Raw genomic sequence first — 21282 nt, 5'->3', positions numbered from 1 at the left:
CCCCACCCAGGCAATCACAAGCCTTTGGTCACTCCCAAGTCTCCCGCTGTGCACACAGATGCAAGTGTAGTTTGTGGCAGCAAGCACACACAAAAGTCTCACGGGGTTGGGAAACGTCCATCTGGTCGGGGCTGAAGGTTTCGGCTTCACATATTTTCACAGAGATCAAAAGGTTTCCTCTCAAACTCCTCTGATTCATCCAGGAGAAATCTGTGGAAACACGGATGGCCCAGTTAAGCTAACGCTCATGGTGACTGGCCCTGCATCCATGCGCCCTTGACAAGCTTCACAGTACAAAAGGCAGCCATGGTTTTCACCAGGGACCAAGCAACTAACTACACATGCCCAATGTCACCTGATATTGTCCACCACACCGCCATCACAATGAATTTTCTGGAAACTAATAAAAAAACTGCGCTTTCATCTCTGTCTTTGTGCTAACCTCAATACCCGTTGGGAGACGGCAAATTAAAGCAACCCAATTTTAAAATGATGCCGGGGTACACTGGTCTTCATTCACCAAGTCGCGTTTCTGTGCCTCCACCACTACCATAGCAGATTCGCAGTGGGTCTTCGTCTATAAACAGCAGACACGCACGGGTATAAATTCTCTGTCCCTGTGGCCGCAGTCCGGGACACAGTAAGGTGGTTGGTAATATTTTCAGGCCAGGGCTGCATCTAAGGTGGCCTTTTTGCGTTCACCTTCTCACCTCATAACCAGCAGATGAACGCCCACACCGCTTTCTCCCAGCAAAGGTGGGTCGAGCTAACGGGAGCCTGTGGCTGGTGACCACAAGGCCTCAGTGCAGGGCTCTAGGGAAGCGGGGGTCCTCGCAGCCAACAGCTCCGCGAGGCGCAGGCCCGGTGTTTCCACTGCTGAAGGACAATAGCTCATCAAGCCCCACGAAAGCCCCCGGACCCGCCGCGGAGCCTGGGCTGGCGGGGGATGAGGCTGAGCGACTCCTCCTAGAGGTGGTTATGTGGAGAAGGAGCAATCCCTTCTCCCTCCTCCTCCTCCCCCCGCTACTATCCGCGGCCCGGAGAACTGCCGCTTGCCGCCATTGACACGCACAGATACAACCCCAAGAAAGGCAGGATCCTGCCCGACATCGGCGGCACGCGGGCCGAACCTGCGGTCGGGATTGGCGCGCACTAGGCCACCAGGCGCCCGGAGCCCGCGGCGCAGCACCAGGTGAGCCCGCCATGCCCGTGGCATCATTGTTTCGGGGGGCGCCAGGGGTCTGGAAACAAAACCCTCTGCCCGGGCAGTGCAGGGGCCGAAGGGAACCACGGCGCCTCCCCTTGCAATCCTGCGGGCGCACCCGGGTCACCGACCCACCTCCGCCACAGAAATTAATAAATCGATCTACCCAACTTGCTTCCTCGGGAGATAAAAGGGGGGTTCGCTGAAGACGCCGCGAGATGCCCGCAGCTGGCGAGGGGCCGGGGCACGCTGGGCCAGGCAGGGAGGATGTAGAAATACCGGGTCCAACGGCCGGGCTGGCGGTGCGGGGAGCCCAGGGCTTCGAGGATGCGGAGCTTGGGGAGCGGGGGAGGGAGGAGGGAGGCGCCGGGACGCCGAGGGGACCGAGCGGGGGACGCAGGCTCGCTAGGGCCGAGGACGCGCGACCGGGGCCTCCGGGGCACGGAGCTGGGCGCGGGCTGACAATGGAGGAGGACGCGGAGGCGCCGAGGCGGCGCGGGCGAGAAGCCGGGATGCTGCGGGCGCCGCGGCGGAGGAGGACCAGGGACCGAGCACTCCCCTCGGGTTCCCTTTCCGGGGCGCTCGCTGTTTCCACCCGCAAATGGCGGCCTCTGCGCTGCTCGCCCTACCCGGTTCAGCTGCTTAGTTTGCGCGGGAAAATAACAATAATATTAATAATATCAAGAAGAGGGAAATCAAAGTCAAATCAGAAAAAGGGTGCACTGCCGCCGCGGGTAGGAGTCAGCCCAGTCTCCTCGCTGCCAGAGCGCCATCCAGGTGCACCGCATCCCAACCCTACTATCCTAGAGATCGCTCCCCAGAGTGTCTTTCCACGCCTTTCCTCATGGGGGCGCCCTCAGCTCCTGCCCTCTTTGTTCCTCTCAACAATGGCTAAAGGGGCATCGAACCACCAAACGCCAATTGTGCCTCCTTCTCCAGGAGCTAAGTATTACTCCATAGTGCCTGGGAGTGAAATGGACCACCGGTGGGTGGGCCTCATTTAGGCCTGGTCGTTGCTGCAGCATTTGTGTCATCGTTCTGTAGGGCGAGTGACACTGAAAGGAGCCAGGGGAAAGGGACTGAAAAACTGAAGTGTGGATCCCCTGCCTGTTGGGGGGGGGACTCAGTGAGAGCCAGGCTAGGCAGCCCAGACTGCCTAACTCCCTAGGTAAGCTGGCAATCCTAGCTTCAAGGGAATTCACAGCAAGAGGCCACACACTCCAGGGGCCCCAGGGCGATCAGTCCTGTGTTGAACAGCGACCTTGGCTGTGTGTTTATGTTGGATACAGTTGCATCTTCACTGGCCTATGCAGTGGATACTTAAAACTGTTCAGTTGGCCAGGGAGAAAATGTCTTCAGAGCTTCAGAGCAAAATGTCTTCGATTATGTAGTCTCAAAACAAATTAAGCCATGTATAATCCCCCATCAGCTCTGTCTGCTAGACTGAAAAGTTGTCCCCTACCATAGGGAACTCTCACAAGTCAGTGCTCAGCGCTTCGGGACCCGCCCACTGTGCCTTTTGGGTTTCTAAAAATACGGAAATGAAGGAACCGAAATATTGGAATTCCTCTGTAGGAAATTGTATTTTAGTAAAATAATTCACATCAGCAAAATGTCTTCTTTCCTACATCCTAATCCCCTCGTAAAACAGTCTTCCTCTCCTCCAGTTTGTCCCACCCTAACGGTCGTTTTGCCTACACTTATTCTCAGCCTTAGGACGTGATTTATAGTTTCTGCTATTTCAGAACTCATAAAGAGAACTTACTCTCCTCCGTGGACCCAGAAAGACTCTGACCTTATTCCAATCTTCTGCCTTGATGGCTTGTGGGGTGCCTATAGTCTGCCTTGCTTCAGCGGGGAGGGACCCCCTGCTGACTATAGCCTGAGACAACCAAGCCCTGTTTTCTCTACCTCCTGCCAGGAAAGCGGGAGGTGAATTCTGTAGCAGACAGCTTTAAATGGAAGATCTCAATACCCACAGGAGGCCCGTGCAGAAACTGAATTCTCTTAAGAATGTTTTTTATTCATAAGGAATAGCCTCAGAGTTAGTTTCTGTGTTGGTGCCTTTGAAAAGTGTGCATTGTAGAGATGAGCAAAAGACAGATGGCTAGGGATCAGCCAGCCAGTGTTCTTAAATCCAGGCAGAGAGAGCAACACAGATTTGAGGAAGTCGGGGTCCCATTCTCAAGTGAGCATCCTACCACAGGCCTGGGAGATGCTAAAACAAAAATGCAGGCGGTGGCAGGAAAAAAGGGTTATCACTTATTCTCCTGGGAAATTGGGTACCTTCTACTGCCTAGAGATGTGTGTGTCGATAGCTACCATGTGGATGGCAGTCAGGAGTGGTGTTCTTTTATTTTATTACATTTACGTGTGTGTGTGTGTGTGTGTGTGTGTGTGTGTGTGTGTGTGTGTGTGTGTTTACATTCATGTGCATGACCGGGCATGCATGTGCCACAGTGCCCACACAGAGGTAGAGGGACAATTCCAGGGGTCAGTCCAGACCGTGTTGGAGAAAGAGTCTCCTTGCTTTTTAAATCAATGCCGAGGCCTGGCAATTCTGACTGTGTCTCCCATTTCTCTGAAGGACTGCTGGGATTGCAGATACTTTTCCTACACATCAGGCTTTGATGTGGGTTCAGGGATTTGAACTCATGTCCTCATGCTTGTGTGGCAGGAGTTTCACCCAAGAAGCCACCTCTCTAGCCCTGAGCTTGGCACTATCAAATATAAAATATGCACATGCTGTAAAATAGCAGTTCATTTCTTTTTCTGGTATTATTTGTTTATTGTGTGTGAGTGGCATGTATGTGGAGGTCAGGGGCAACTTGCTGGAGTTGGTTCTATCCTTCCAGCCCATGAGGGCCCCAGGGCTCGAACTCATGTCCTCAGGCTTGACAGCAAACACCCTTACCTCTAAGCCATCTCCATTTCTTGGCATATATCCTACTGAAGCAGATACCTGTGCTCTGTGTGTGAGAATATTCATGGCAGAGTTTTGGTCATTTCAACACTGGAAACACCTTAGCAGCCATAGTAAGGAACGCTACATAGTCTCTCACACACCCACCACAGTCAAAAAGAATAAATCCATGTACATATGCAGAGAAAGCTCAACAAGGCAGGCTATTAATTTTTTTTAAAAGGGCGGGGGCAAATCGCAGACATGTAAAAAGAAACTGTAGATCTCTATAAATTGAAATGCCATGTAAATGGGTGGAAAGTGTAAGTAAGCTCTTCAAAGCGCTGTGAGGAGCTTTGGTTCACAACTACTGCGGCTGTTGGGACCTTCGGCATTGTATACATTGGATCAATCTGTGCATTGCTTGCGCAGGTGGATGCAACAATTCATTCGGACGTGATACAAAATAACGAATATGAAAGACCACAAAATGCTGGCGAGTAGGGGGTGGGGAGGGGAGAGGATTTCAGACTGGAAGGGAAGAACAGGGCTAGGCTTTCTAGAGAGAAAGTGGGGGGGGGGGGGGGATTGGGTAGAAGTGGTGGAGGGAGTGAGGAGGCAACAAGTGCTCCCTCACCTTCTCCATCTCGGGCAGGGTTTTATGTGACTGTCCCAGGGAGGCTGATACAGGCCTGGCCTACCAGCTTCCTCCCCTGGAAGGATGAACTAAAGGAGTACTCGGCTGTTTTCATCACAATGATTCTGCGAACAGGTCCGTGGGAAATGTAGGAGCAAGAGGAGGCGTTTGTTTTGTTTCCTGACAGGGTGTCCTGTAGCCCAGGCTGGCCTTGAACTCTCCTAGAGCCAAGGAGGACCTTGAACCCCTGAGCCTCCTGCCTCTGCCTCCTAGTCCCCGAGTCGCATGCATACACCCCTACACTTAGTTTATGCAGTGTTGACACTTAGCCCCGGATCTCCATGACTCTAGGAAAGCGCACTACCTGCTGAGCCACGTCCCCTGCCTGGAAATCCAGTAACTGCACTCAAGAGTGGTGTTTCCAGCAACCGTGGGGGAGGCAGGGAGTTTCTCTGGAGAATTAAATTGGAGGGGAAGATGGGTATTTGAAAAGATAGTTTATTTCACAAAATACAGAGGAAACCTAAACATGCTTTTGTAAAAAAATTTAAAACAGTCATACTGTGTGTGGGGTTGGTTAGAAGACCATTTTTAAGAGCCTCCTGAGCGTCCTTCTTCATGTGGGTGCTGGGGCTAGAACTCGGGTTTTCAGGCTTTGCAGCAGTCACCCTTCTCTACCTAGCCATCTTGCTGGCTTTGAAAAGGCTTTTGAAGCAAAAAAAAAAAAAAAAAAAAAAAAAAATTTAAGTGGTTTCTTTTAAATTATTCGCTCATTTAAGGACTATTTCTTGAATGTCAGCTGTGTCCGTAACACTGTACAAAGTGTTGTAAGAGGCGAAGAAGAAAGGAATCCGGGAACTGGAGGGTGGGGAGTTCCGAGTGAGGTTTCACACAGACAGTGTCACTGTGGCAAGTCTTTTCCTGACTCCTGAAAGCTGTCACCTGACCGCCATACAAAGACTGTGGCAAGCACTAACACACACACACACACACAGAGAGAGAGAGAGAGAGAGAGAGAGAGAGAGAGAGAGAGAGAGAGAGAGAGAATCAAGAATGTCTAAATGTAATTTTTTAAATGTTTTGTAATGGCTTCTTTTGAAGAAACAAATCAAAGAGTTCATGTTGAAGGCCAGTGAGTTGGCTCAGTGTTAAAGAAACTTCCTACCGAATCTGATGATCTGACTGACCCCGTGGTGGAAGAGGAACCCAGGTCCTGCAGGCTCTCCTCTGTACTCCACATGCACACACACAAACGCACAAATAATACATACATACATACATACATACGCACGTACGCACATACGTACGTACAAACACAGTACAATAATTTAAATGCAGTAATTTGAAAGTTCATGTTGATTACATAGGCACTGCCTTCCAGCCTCTGTTCTGAGCACTTGAAATGAATAAACTCGTTTACTTCTGACCTCGGGCCACAGATAGCTGGTGTTACTATCCTTGCCCTTCAGAGAAGAAAGCATAAGCTGAGGAGGTGCCAAGGGACTCCAGCCCAGGAAGTCTGCCAGCTCTCTTTATCCACCTATTAATAAAAAAGAAAGAAAGGGGGAAAAAAAAAGGTGTCGCCAGCATTCCAGTTATTCTGTGTTGATTTGTGAAGATGTTTTGAAGTATGAAAATTTTTATTTATAAAGCTTATTTGCATCACTGCCAGGAAACCCCCCTCCCATGCTGTGACAAATGAAAGATAAAGAGAATCTGATGGAGCCACGTAGCGCTGGGCTTTAAACTGTCGTGTCATAGAGTGTTAAGTGAGATAAATCTGGTGGTGTCTCTGAAGCCCTCACTGTTCGTTTATCCATCCCAACATCCATCATACTTTGCCCGATTTATTTGACTGGCATTGCCAATTTGGACCTGGAGTGGAGTAAGTAATTCAAGTCAGAATGTACATGCTTTGACATAAATAGGTAGCAGACGTACACACAGACCACTAGCCCGGGGACACCACTTCAGCTAATCCCCTGATGCTACCAGAGTCACTAAATTGCTCTTTTATTTTATTTTTTAATTTTAGCATTTATCTACTGTGTGTATTTATGTGTGTGGGCATGCACATGCCAGTTTGCACACGCTAATGCACATGTGTCTCACTGAGTTTTCAGAGGACAGGGGACAGCTTGCAGGACTCAGCTCCCTCCTTCCCCTGTGTGTGTCCCAGGGATCACACTCAGGTTGTTGCTGCTCGATAAAGCTTGGCACCAAATACCCTTACCCACTGAGCCATCTTGCCAGCCTTAGCCAAACAACAAAACTCAGTATGCCCTCAGGAGTTGAGGGCTGTTTCTGGATGTGAGATGCCATTCCAGAGGGGAGAATTTAGGGGAACAAGCCCTAAATTTGCTGGTTTCCATGAGAATTAGGCAGAGGCATGATAAGGTCAAGTCCTGCACCCCAGGCCTGGGCTTGCTGGACAGTCCTGTGAGTGATTCATGCATAGAATGATGTGGCTGACATTGTCCACACCCCTTGGCTGCTCAATAAAGCATACAGTTAAGTAGTGGTGGTGGCCTACAGAGAGGTCAAGCCCAACAGCTCCTGCAATAGATGACATAGACGCTTTATAGGTCAGAAGATAATTCACTAAGTTCCCCATCAGCACAGGAAAGTTGCAAATTGATTATTCTTGCAGAATGTCAATCAAGCCGTAATCAGCTCGGGTATTCCTTTGCACACCGTCAGTTGGATTCTGTGTATGTAGGCGCATATGTATGTAGGTGATGTGTGATTACATACGTGTTTGTAGGTGTACATGTGTGTATGGTGGAGGCCGAAGCACCTTTTTTTTTTTTAGTGTGTGAGTGTGTGTGTGTGTGTGTGTGTGTGTGTGTGTAGGTCAGAGGTCAGAGGACAACTTTCAGGATTTCTCTCCTTCCACCCCGTAGCCTCGAGGGAAAGGCCTTGGGCCATCAGGTTTGGCATCAGGTGCCGTTACCAGCCCGAGCCCCATGGCTCTTGTTTTGTTCTGTTTTGTTTTTGAGACAGGACCTCTCTATATAGTCCTGCCTGGCCTGGGACTCTCTTTGTAAACCAGGCTGTTCTTGAACTCAGAGAGCTTTGATTGTGTCTGCTTCCCTGCAGATGTGGGTAGCCATGCCCAGACCACCACCTGATTTCTTTGTTTGTTTGTTGTTTTTCTTTTCAAGACAGGTTTCTCTGTGTTAGCCTTGGCTGTCCTGGACTCACTTTGTAGACCAGGCTGGTCTCGAACTCACAGTGACCCGCCTGCCTCTGCCTCCTGAGTGCTGGGATTAAAGACGTGCGCCACAACCACCAGGCTCACCCCCTGATTTTTTAAGAAGAGGTCTCTCACTGAACTTGGAGCTCTCTAATTTAGCTATGCTGACCAACCAGTGAGCCCCAAGGATTCTCATGTACCCTGGAACCTCCCCGTGCTGGGATTATAGACTCATAGCACCGTATTTAACTTCTTACATGGGTAGTGGGAACACAAACTGGGTACTCAGGCTTGCCAATTGCACCATCACCCTAAACAGATTGACACAGTGTCTCGTCCTGGTGGGTGGAGACCAAGCTACTCTGGTGCTCAGTGAAGTCAGTTTTTCTTTTCTGTGATTATCAAAAACAACCTAACAGTGACTTCAAAAGAAAGTTCTTGGGTGTGACTGGCTTTTTCCTGATATCAGCGATTATAAAAAGTGAGGGTCTGGAACATCTTTTCTGGAGAAAGCCTCAGGGGTCAGTAGGTGCAATGTGTTCTCAGGCAGAACTCCAGAGAGCCCAGAGCGGGTTTCCAGGCACCTTGCTCCCCTGCCTGCCAGGACAGCACTCTCCCATCTGGCTCCATTATGAGGGTTCCCATAAGCTTTTGTTCATGCCAAAGAGAAGTTTTATAGAATCTACTGATTTGCCTGAGGACCACCCACAGATGGTCAGTGAGAAATAGTCCAGTGTTCTACCACCATTGAGTCTCCCTGAGGCCACAGAGGGGATGGAGTGATAAGAAGAGTGGAAGTGTGTAGTGATGCCAGCGTTGAGGGGCTGGGGGGAGGACCACACATACTAATCTACAAAGACTACCTGCCAACAGCACAAAATGCTGCAATAGAAAGGAAAGCCCCAGCCACTCCCAAGGGAAGGGAAAGAGAGTCAGGAGGTGTAAGAAGGAAAGGAGTTGAGGAGGAGGATTCCAGAGTGCCTGTGTTCTGTTCAGACTGTTGGTGTGAGAGCAGACAATCAGGTGTCTATGGAAACCCTTGGTGGGTCAGGTCACACCAGCTGCCTGGGACCCTCACCCCAATCACCTGAGTAGCTCATGTTGGCTCAGACAACACCAGTCCCCTTCCCAGAGAAGCCCAAAGGATGCTACTTGCATGAAACTCCGTTACTAGTTGGATTTATCAGATTCAGAGAAAATGGGATAGTTAACACATATTTCTAGGCTGAACACACCAAAGAGTTTTTTGTTTGTTTGTTGGTTGGTTGGTTGGTTGGTTGGTTGATTTTGATTTTTTGTTTTGTTTTGGTTTTTTGGTTGGGTTTTGTTGTTTTTCTTGTTGTTGTATTTTCTTGGTTTTGGCTTTGGTTTTCCATCAATAAGTACATTGGGGGTTAATAAGGTGGATAAAGGCAAGTAAAGCCCTAGGCAAGCCTGATGACCTGAGCCTCAGGAACCCATGTGAAAGTAGGAGAGAAAGGACTCTGTAGACTTTCCCTCTTGACTTCCACACACACCATGGCATATGCCCCAACATGTGCACACTAAGTAAATAAATCCAAAAGGCAAACTGGATTATTTTTCTGGTTGGCTTTCTTCTGGGGTGCATTTTTAGCTCAGATTTTTAAGAAGAATAAATTTATTAGTCATCTTTCATCCAACTAGTACCATTAGGGGCCAAATGTATTTATATTAAAACAGCATATGGCTAGCTGGGAAGAAACAAACACAACAACAACACTTGCGTTCTCTTGTTTAAGAAAACCATAGCACTGAGCTCTGGTGGCTCACACCTGTAATCCCAGCAATCAGAGAGGCAGAGGCTGGCAGATCTCTGTGAGTTCGAGGCCAGCCTGATCTACAAGGCGAGTCCAGGACAGCTAAGGCTACACAGAGAAACCCTGTCTTTAAAAAAAAAAAAAAAAACACTTCCCAAAAAAGAAAGAAAATAGAAAAGAGAGAAAGAGAAAAGGCAAAAGAAACCATAGCTTGGGTTCAACAACAAGAAGTTAAAAAGTCACCGTGTGCAGGTGGAGAGATGGCTCGGGCAGGAAAGTACTTACTATGCAAGGAAAAGGACTTGAGTCTAATCTCCAAAACCCACATTAAAAAAAAAAAAAAAACTGAGGCTTGGGACTGGAGAAATCACTCAGCAGTTAAGAGCACTTGTTGCTCTTCCAAAGGACCAAGGTTTGATTCCCAGCACCCACACGGCAGCTCACAACTATCTGTGACTCCCGTTCCAGGGGATCTGACACCTCCCTGTGACCTCCATGGGCACCGCATGCACGTGTTGCATCGACACCCACACACATAAAATAAAAATACATACACCTTTAAAACGACAACAAACCCATTGGCTTGGTGGTGCATGCGTGTGACCCTCCTGCTTGGGAAGTGGAGACGAGTGGGTCCCTGGGGTGTGCTGGCCAGCCAGCCTTCTCAGGAAGGTGAGCCCCGGACCAGGAGACCACAAGTCTCAAAACATAAGACGCACACCTCCTAACAAGGGACTCTGAAGTGACCTCTGGCTTTCACATGTATTTGTGCACACATACCCACACACTTGCATGCATGCATGCATCTGTGTACCTACACACACACACACACACACACACACACACACACACACACCACAGTGTTCTCAACTCCTGAAGAAATCTTTTTTTTTAATTTTTTATTATTAATTTATTCTTGTTACATCTCAATGGTTATCCCATCCCTAGTGTCCTCCCATTCTTCCCTCCCTCCCCTTTTCTCCTTACTCCCCTCCCCTATGACTGTTCCTGAGGGGGATTACCTCCCCCTGTATATGCTCATAGGGTATCAAGTCTCTTATTGGTAATCTGCTGTCCTTCCTCTGAGTGCCACCAGGTCTCCCCCTCCAGGGGGCATGGTCAAATGTGAGGCACCAGAGTACATGAGAAAGTCATATCCCCTGAAGAAATCTTAAATTCACTCACACGGGACTCATCTCTGCTGACGTCCCCAGGAATAAGTGAGGTAGCCCGTGTTCTCTTCCTCTTTAGTTACAAAGAACACATGAGCGTCCCACTCCACAGTATGAATGGAAATGCATTATTTTAAAAGGCTGTAATTTATTTTCCAATAGTATAATTTAAATCAATTGGATTAATGTTTGGTTTTTATGTTCGTGTTTGGTTAATTTTGGTTAATTTGGTCCTTGAGTCATTTTGGTAAAACTGCATTTGGCATTGCTCTTTACATGAAAAATTGCGACTGGGCTTCAACGTGTGTGATGGTAAAATTATTGACTGTTCTCAGTCACTCAAAGATGGCCCTGAAAGAAAATGGTGTGGAAAGTATTACTTGTTCAGTAATGGCTTGCCCTCGGAGTTCCTAAATGGAAGTGTAATAGAGCTAGTGATTTAGCTAGTATCACTGAAAATGGGTTTTACCGCTACAGAATAATGCTAACAAACTATTATTATCTTAATACAGTACTCAGGGTAGGACACCAAAATATGTTAGAATTCTATTAAGTGAGAAGCTGTCAAACAGCTGCTTCCTATTCCATACCCTTTAAAATACAGTTCTGCACATAGCTAGTATATTTATATTGAGTTCCTTTATGTCTTATTTAGTTCTATTTTATCTCATTTGATTTTCCCAGAGGACAGTTATGAACTGACAGAGAAAGCTACTTCATGGTGGCTCTGCTTCATTTTTTTTTTTTTAAATAGATGTTTACAACCTACAGTATTCTGGAGCACAATACTACAAAGGAGGGAAATGCCACAGGTACTATAGCACAGTCCACTGGGGACTGGGGACAGTGCTGGAAGTTTCATGTTTGAAAATGTCAAAAAAAAAAAAAAAAGCAGTATTTAAAGGGTTTTTAAAAATTCATTTTCATCATTAAAAAGCAATATGACCTCTTATTTCTTGCTTTCAGATAACACAGGTGAATGTTTATTTGTATAGTTCTAAAGCACAGGATCTCAAAAGAATATTTTACACAGTCTTGGGAGTTTAGGTCCTTTTGCAAGATGGTATAGACACACGAACAGGCGTGACCCGGGGCACAATGGCTACACTGATTGCATCCAGCCCCCATCCTTTCTCAATCCTGCCTCCAGTCTTAAAAATCTCCAGCTGAGGAGGCTGAGGTTGTAGTTCATTGGTGGAGCATTTGCCCAGCATCACTAAATGCCTGGGTTCTGGAGACACACACACACACACACACACACACACACACACACACACACACACCCCAAAATCCTGCCTAAAAAAGCAAAATAAGGGAGATTTCTCAATGGTTAAGAACACTGACTATTCTTCCAACACCCCCACAGCAGCTCACAAAACTGTCCGTCACTCCTGTCCTAAGGGGCCCAGCACCCTCTTCTGGCCTCTGTGAGCAACATACACATGGTGCACAGACACACATGTAGACCAAGCACCCATAGACTTTAAAAACAAAATTTTTTGTTTGTTTGTTTAAAGAAGTAACATAGATAGAAAGACAGATAAAGAACTTTTGGAAGAAGTGTAACTGTTTTTGAAAAATGGCCTTTTGTTTTGGTTTGATTTGGTTTGGTTTTTCAAGACAGGGTTTCTCTGTGTTAGCCTAGGCTGTCATGGAACTTGCTCTGTAGACCAGGCTGGCCTCAAATTTATAAAGATCGGCCTACCTCTGCCTCCCAAGTGCTGGGATTAAAGGCATGTGCCACCCTGGCCCAGTGAGATTTCTTTATTTTTTTCTTTTTTCTTTTTTTTTCTTTTTCTGGCTTTAGAAACTGTTTTATCACATGAGTGTTTATTTGTGTGCCGGAAATGAGAGATGGAACTCAGGCTGGCAAGCTTTGTGGCAAGCACCCCCAGCCACTGAACCATCTCACAGCACCCCAGTTTTTTTTAAGAGGCAAGTTATCAGGTAGCCCAGGTTGGCCCAGAACTCCCTGTGGAACCAGTGATGATGTTGAACACCTGATCCCCCTTCCCGCTACCTCTCCCCCCCCCACCTCCATCTCTCCACCTTCCAACCTTTGGTATTCCAGTATTCCAAGCTGGTGTACCCAGCTTAAAAGTGTCGTTTTCATTTAAGACCTTAGCAAATCTCACTGGCAAATCGGTTTAGAAAGGAATGTGTTGGTGAGGAAAGAGAACTCAGCTGTCTTCCAACTGAACTATAATGCCATACAAAGGGAGTAGGATCATTTTATTAATTTTTATTGTATGTTATTATAACATAATTACATTATTTTCCCCTTCCTTTTCCTCCCTCTAAGCCTACCCATTTACCCCTCACTTTTTCTTTCAAATTCATGGCCTTCTTTTTCTTTGTTGATGTGTGTGTGTGTGTGTGTGTGTGTGTGTGTGTGTGCGCGCGCGCGCGCGCATATATATTCCCAAATACATAAATACAGTCTACTCAGTCTGCATAATGTCTATTATATTCGTGTTTTCAGGGCTTTCATTTAGTATTAGATAACTAATTGTTGGGTTCTCCCCTGGGGAAGACCATTTCTTCCACTCTCAGCATCCCTTAGTTGCCTGTGGTTCTTCCTGTAGGGTTGAGGCCTCATGATCTCTCCTCCTTCCGCTTTGAATGTCTGTTGGTGTTGTCCTTGTTCAGGTCCCGTTAGGTGGTCATGTTGATGAGGTGTCCTGGGTGTAGCTCCTGAGGGACACACAGTGCCACAGCAAACTCCCTGATTCTCTGCCTCGTACAGTCTTTCCACCCCCTCTTCCACAATGATCCCTGAGCCTTAGGTGCAGGAATCATATTACAGATGCATCCGTTGGACGTGGCGACCACAGTCTGCACTCTGATTGGTTGTTGTTCTCTGTAATGGTCACTGTCTGTTGCCAAGAGGAGTCTCCTTGGTGAGCTTTTGGAGGATTCTCCACACTGATTACACAATACTTATTGAGGCACAAGTTACAGAACTACAGACAATGAGGTCAGTGTTAGTGACATAATCATGTGTATTAAATAAGGCATCTTTAAAACAGAAGCACGCACATCACAAAGCCACAGGGCTGCTGTGTTGCTCTGTGGTATGGTTGCTTGCTCGGCACACCTGGGCCCTGACTTCCATCCTTAGCACCTTGAGCAAGACATAACTACAGGTGTCTGTCACCTTACAATGGGGTTGTGTTCCAATAGCCCTCTAGTGAGCTGAAGACAGCCTATGTAGAAGAGCACTGCAGTCGCCTGCATTTCTCCAGCGTCCCAGCTCAGCAGCACACGACACTGTGCAATACTGGTTCCTTAACCCCTGTGACCACACGGAAAGCTGGGAACTGTAGCTCGCCACAGCCAGTAACACATTATTCCACTGCATTATTGTGTGGAAGATTAAAATTCCCAATTGAAGGGACAATGTCTACCAAATGTGTCTAGCTGTCATACCTCCATCAAGTCAAAACTCATAAAGAGCCATGGGAAGCCAAGACCTGTCTATACATGTTTAAGCTGGTAGGTGATGAGCCTGACACAGGAACCCGAGACTTCCATAGCTCCCAGAGGCCCCAGTGAGGTCATTGTGCCAGAAGAAATGCCTGTTTGCTCCATTTAGTAACTGGTTGAGTCCAAAGAATTTAGTAAGCGTGTATGCCCTAACCACAACGAGGGATGGATATGACAGGTGCACCTGTTGGGTACTGCACACGCTCTCCGGGGGTGGAATAGCACTGGACACCACCAGCCTTATTTTCTTTCTGCAGTTACCTTCACCTGGCAGTTTTATTTATAGCAGTGGTTCTCAACCTTGCCAATGTTGTGACCCAGTAATACAGTTCCTTATGTTGTGGTGACCCCCAATCATAAAAGTTATTTTCATTGCTGCTTCATAACTGTACTTTGGCTACTGCTATGAATCATAATGTAAATATCTGATAGGCAAGATATCTGATAACCACCGCAGTGGGGTCGCAGCCCACAGGGTAAGAACCATTTATTTACAGTTGGCAGTCAAGAGCCTCACTTTGCCACAGCCAAATATCATCAGAAGGAAGACACTTGGGGCCCAGGAGATAGCTCAGTCACTAACATCCTTGCCTCCCAAACATGAGGACCTGTGCTATGACCCCGCACCCATGGAAAAAGCCAGGCATGGTAGTAAATGCCTGAAATCCCAGAACTGGGGAAGTGAAGGCAGGAGGATCCCTAAGGCTCATCCACCAGCCAGGCCGGTCTTATCACTGAGCTCCGGGTCCAGTGAGAGACCCTGTCTCAAAAAATATGCTGAAGTGTAATCCAGGAAGATGCCCAACATTGACCTCTGTTCTCCTCATGCACATTTCTACACAAATGAGCCTTTACACACACACACACACGAAAGACGGAAGGAAGGAAGAGAAAGATGAAGAAAAGATCGTCTGAAGACTTGAGCCATCATGAGCTGGTAGTGGTTCGTCCCAACACAGACCAGAAACTCCCAGCTTCCCCAGAGTGCTGCTAGGGGCTCACCAATGTGTCTGTGGAGGGGAAGGGGGCATCGTTTGGTGTAGTTACTACCTTTATTATGGTACCCTGGAAAACATTAAAAATAAGGAGGTATAAACTCCGCAACATCTATAACTTCCTGCCCAACAACAAATAGTCCATGAGTACCATATCTCATCAATGTCATGATGGCACAGGTTTTACATGCTAAGTCTAGACACAGCAAAAAAAAATGCCAAAACAAAGGTGTACCATAAAGTCCCTGAAATATAGTAGTTACTGAACTAGGCTAGTGAGTCTATTATTTGAGGGAGAGTTTCTATTTATTATTTGTCCTGAATTGTCTACAAAATCAAACTGAAAAGTACCATTATGGACCCAAAACTAGACTCCAGAAGAGACTCCCAGCTCCCCTTCCCAGCATCCCCCAGTGATGTTCTTTACAGTCTGGCGAGGTACTTCCTGGTTCCCCACGGGTGTCCTTACAGCTGTCCTGGTTAAATGGCCATTGTGGTGAGAGTCCATGTCTGCTCCTTCAGCTATGGACCAACCAGATGCGTTGCAAGTCAAGACTTTCTTGAAGTTCATTAAGGGATCCAGTGCAGCAGCCTAGAGAGTGAGACCCCGCCCCCCAGGGGGACAGTGGGAGGTCCACATCATTTCACATTGAGCTTTATCCAGCCAGTTGTTTTCTTCAAATGTGTAAACAAAACAGAATAGGCTGTCATCCTTAAGCTATGCCTGATGGGAGCCAAGTTGTTTGAGTGTAAACATGACCTATTACTCAGCTGGAAATGGATCTTCCCACTGATGGCTCTCTCTAGCTCACGGGTTCTCAACCTTCTGAACACCACAACCCTTTAATATAGTTCCTCATGTTGTGGCGACCCCTGACCGTAAGCTTATTTTCTTTGCTACTTCGTAACTGTTAATTTTGCTACCATTGTGAAACAGAACATAAGCATCTGTGTTTTCTGATGGTTTTGGGGGGTCTGCAACCCATAGGTTGAGAACCACTGCTCTAGACAGTAGACGCCCGCCCCCCCCCCCCCCGCCAAGACTTAACTTCACAAGCTGTAGATGCAAACTCACTCAAACTTCAAAGCATGGAGAGGGGTGGTCCCAGGGAGCACTAGTTGTCCAGTGGTCAAGAGGTGAGAGGCTTCCTTTCTTGGTGGATTTGGGACCCGGCCAGCTCCTAGCAGCCCTCCTGTGTCACCCGTGGGTTCTAGCAATGGGCAGAGGGTCTCAGCCCTGGCAAATTCTAACAGCAAGTAGGCACCTGGCTGCTTAAAGGCAGCAGCATAAGAAGTTACGTTCCCTAGCACAAGAACCCTCTGGTCCTAGGTAAAGCCTATGAAGTGGTCCGGCTGGCTTCACAGACAGACCTCACCTGGCCCTGCCTCCCCAGCAACGTACAAGGCTGTGGCTAACAGGAAGCCTGAAGCTGCAAACGTAAGTCTTCCATGGAGGAGCCTTTTGGAGTCTACAGCCAGCTTCGCTGTGGCATCTTACCTTCATTTTCCTTACCCGGCTGATTTGTCTTGAGTATTTTAAGCATCCCTAAAGTCCCCCTGAAGTCACTTGCTTTTCTGCTATTACTGATCCTAATTTCTAATTTTAGGGCAGGGTCAGCCTTGTCTTGATTCATCCTGAAGAGTCCCCAGGTAGCACTATCTTACAAGCCTAACTATTCCGGTTTGTGTTAGAAAGGTGTGTGTGTGTGTGTGTGTGTGTGTGTGTGTGTGTGTGTGTGTCAATGTGTGTGTGTATGTGTGTGTGTGTATGTGTGTGTGTGTGTTGTGTGTGTGTGTCAATGTGTGTGTGTGTATGTGTGTGTTGTAGGTGTGTTTGTGTGGGGTTCTCCTGCCCATTTGGCACACAGCATATCCACAAGACATGTTTTACCCTGTGGTGGGCCTTTCAGGTGGTTTCCTTGGCAACCAGACTTACTAACCGTTGGGGGCAGGACACGGGGGCTCATGTAACAGTGACTGGAAAAGCGGAAAATTGGCTTAGTGGATTCTCAGTGCGTCTTTGTAAACCTGAACTGACCCTGAACTGATTGAGGGGGTGTAGTTTTGCTTGGTGTTTGGTTTATGTGTTTGTTTGGAGGGTTGGTTGGTTTGAGACGGGGTCTCTTGTAGCTTAGGCCAACTTTGAACTCCAGTTATTATGAATGAATACTGGGCTTAAATTGCTAACCCTCCTGCTGGTGGCAGCTGGGATCACAGGTGTACTCCTCCCTCCATCATCAGGCTTGCTGAGCTCTTTAGAACTGGCTTCATCTGGAAGTTAAGCTTCCTGAGCAAAACAACTTGACAGTGCATTTTAGAAAAATCAGAGTGTGCGAGAGGAAGACCAATAGGTTCCTGAGCCACCTTCCCTGCTGTATGAGAAGTCTCTGAGGCCCAAACCACTGACATAGGGATACACAAAGCCTCCTGCACCTACCCTAGGCTCTTTCCTCTCTACCAGGAGCCACTGTGCATTTGAGCACCTCCTGCTGATTTAACACATACACTGTAAGATGACAGGGACATTTAGCTCTGCCTTGAGTCCCCTGGCTCCTAGGACAATGCTAGTGACAGCTGGTGCTCCCTGTATTTCCCGCCTCCTGACCCCCTCCTCCTCAACTTGTTTGATCACATTTCCAGTCAGCAGTTCTGGCTTCCTCGGGGGACAGAGCACACCCGCAAGACATGTATGAGATCAGCAGCTTCAGGCAGTGTGCGCACAGAAGTCATGGACATTTTCAACACTCAACATTGTCTGATTCCTATGTGCTTCTATCAGATGACGTTCTGGGGCCACTGTCGCTTGCATTCCATGGAGAAATGCCTATAGTCTTTAGTGGGAAAGCGACATATAAAGCACGAAGGCAGTGATGACAAAGAAGTATTTAAAAAAAAATAATGTGGGTGAGCTAGATAATAAAAACCCCCAAACCCATTTGTGCACCTCAGGGACGGTGTGTGCTGAGAACACTGTTTGAGTTGGGTGTAACGGCATGTGTCTATCATCCAAGTCACGAGGGGGCAGAAGCAGAGGGATCATGGGTTTAAGGTCAGCTCAGACTCCATAGGAAGTTACAGACCAACCTGTGAAGTGTGTGTGTGTGTGTGTGTGTGTGTGTGTTTGTGTGCAATGCCCATCAAGATGAGAAGAGGATGCTGGATCCCCTGGAATTAGAGTTACAGATGGCTGTTAACTACCTTAACTTTAACTGTTAGAAGTGGAACATAAGTCCCATGCAAGAGCAACCAGTGCTCTTAACCACTGGCACATTACTTCAACCTCCAATTTAAAAAAAAAAAAAAAAAGCCAGGCGTGGTGGTACACTTCTTTAATCCCAGCACTCGGGAGGCAGAGGCAGGCGGATCGCTGTGAGTTCGAGGCCAGCCTGGTCTACAAAGTGAGTCTAGGACAGTCAAGGCTACACAGAGAAACCCTGTCTCAAAAAACCATAAAAACAAAACAAAACAACAACAACAAAAAAAACCCCTCTGTCTCCCCAGGTCTGATTTCCACCCTCATTACTCCCCTTCCAAACTCTGTTTCCTTTCTTCAACCACTTCCGCTGTCTGTTCTGTTCGCCCCTGTGAGTGAGGTTTAAGCATCCTCCCTTGGGTCCTCCTTGTTCCTTATCTTCTTTGGGTCTGTGTACTGTAATGTGGTTATCCTGTACTATATGGCTAAAATCCACTTATAAGTGAGTACATACCATGTATGTCTTTTTGGGTTTGGGTTACCTCACTCAGGATGATCTTTTCTAGTTCCATCCATTTGCCTGCAGAAGAGAAACAGTGGGCAGAGGACATCTCTGTGACAATCTGGAGACCTTCAACAGGGTAGGACCCTGGGAGGATATGGGTGTAACTCTAGCTGGGACTTCTATTGGTTGGGGTCATAGAGACTGAAGAGGCCACCGTTTAAGTAGACAGGACTCCTGGTAGAGAGAGGGGAACACCAACCCACCCACAAAAACTTCTACCCAAAATTAACCCTGCATACAAGATGTGCAGGGGGGAAAATAGAGCATAGATTGAGGGAATGTCCAACCAATGCCTGGCACAATCTGAGACCCACCCCATGGGAGACAGCCAACCCCTGGCACTATTAATGATACTCTGCTATGCTTGCAGATGGAAACCTAGCATAGCTGTCCTCTGAGAGGCTCCACCCAGCAGAGGATCGAAACAGTTGTTGAGATTCACAGCCAAGTATTGGGCAGAGTGCAGGGAACCTTGTGGAAAAGTGAGGGGAAGGATAGAAGGAGCTGGAGGGGGCAGGAGCTCCACAAAAACACCAACAGAGCCAACTAGCCAGGCCCCAGCATGGCTTGCAGAGACTGAAGCACCAACCAAGGACCATGCATGGACTGGACCTAGGCCCCTACACAGATGTAGCTGAGGGACACTTCAGGCGTCATGTGGGTCCCCTAGTAAGGGGAGTGGAGGCCATCTCTGATCTGGACTCTTTTGCCTGCTTTTTGATCACTTCCCCGTGGCTGGGCTGCCTCACCAGGCCACAGGGGAAAAGTATATGCTCAGACCTGATTAGACTTAATGTGCTGGGGTAGGTTGGGGGGACTCCCCTTTTCTGAGGAGTAGGGAAGAGGGATAGGGGGAAGAGGGAGGGAGAATGGGACCAGAAGGAGAGGAGGGAGGAGGCTATGATTGGGATGTAAAGTGAGTGAGTGAATAAATAAATAAATAAATAAATAAATAAATAAACAAACAAAAAGAAGTAAGTGTGGTGGTTCTCATCTATAATCCTAGCATTTGGAAGGCTAAAGCAGGAGGATTACCTCAAATTCAAGGCCAGCCTGAGCTACACAGTGAGTTCTAGGCCAGGCTAGACTTCATAATATCTGTTTTTAAAAAAAGCAAACAAACAAAAGGCCTAATTCTATAGATTTTTAAATTTTTTTTGGCAGTTTCATATATGTATAGCATTGGTTGTGGTCATATTCACTCCGTTAGCCTCTCTCATACCCCGTCTCGTTTCTGCCAGCCCCTTCCTCCTTCCCCACTAGGGCCCGTCCTATTCTCATATCATGTGTGTCATATACAGACTTATTCAGGCAGTGGCAGCCGCTGTGTGTTCATGATCGCCTTGACCGTGTCATAGATGGAGGGCTGCATGTTGTAGCCTTTCTCTCCATCCTCCAGTGCTTATGTGACGTTCCCTGGGCCTGGAGGCGTGACAGAGATGTCCCACTTCCAAAGAGATGGCTCAGTGGTTAAGAACACTGGCTGCTCCTCCAGAGGGCCCGGGGTTGTACCACAGCACCCACGTGACGGCTCACAGCACCCACGTGACGGCTCACAGCACCCACGTGACGGCTCACCAGGCTCACAGCACCCACGTGACGGCTCACAGCACCCACGTGACGGCTCACAGCACCCACGTGACGGCTCACAGCACCCACGTGACGGCTCACAGCACCCACGTGACGGCTCACAGCACCCACGTGACGGCTCACAGCTAGTCATGGGACCCAACACTCTCTTTGGTCTCTATGGGCACCCGTCATGCTTGTGTATAAGTCTAAATATGCCTACACATAAAATAAATGGAGAAATAAATAAACAACACTTCTACGCATACAATAAGAGTAAGAATAAAAAGAAAAGAAAGAAAGAGAGAGAAGGAAGGAAGGAAATATCTCAGTTAGAACTGAGCATTCTTAATTCCATAGTTTATGAGTAAAATACCTCAGCCATAACAGACTACTACAGGAAGTTAAAGCCTGCAAGATGAAAACACAATGTGTAAAGCAGGTGTTACTAAGCCTAATAACCTGGGTTCAATGGTCCTCTGTGGAGTGACATTCACGCAAGCTCCCTACCCCATACACGTACGTACATACGTACATACATACATACATACATACATACATACATACATACATACATTTGCACAC

The 21282-nt window shown here is 47.6% G+C and overlaps 1 protein-coding gene across 1 annotated transcript in view; it reads left to right on the top strand.

Moving 5' to 3' along the window:
• Window positions 1-684: 684 nt before the first annotated feature.
• The window catches only part of LOC127195627 (core histone macro-H2A.2), a 44328-nt gene continuing 23730 nt past the window's right edge, over window positions 685-21282 (top strand). Inside the window, exon 1 of the mRNA XM_051153123.1 lies at window positions 685-1192. The gene's annotated coding sequence lies outside the window, so the exon portion shown is untranslated. The remainder of the gene's footprint in view (window positions 1193-21282) is intronic.

Source organism: Acomys russatus, chromosome 11 (genome assembly GCF_903995435.1).
Source record: "Acomys russatus chromosome 11, mAcoRus1.1, whole genome shotgun sequence".
NCBI classification, from domain to species: Eukaryota; Metazoa; Chordata; class Mammalia; order Rodentia; family Muridae; genus Acomys; species Acomys russatus.
Note: the sequence above shows the minus strand (reverse complement) of the source record. Positions and strands in the feature narration are given on the sequence as shown.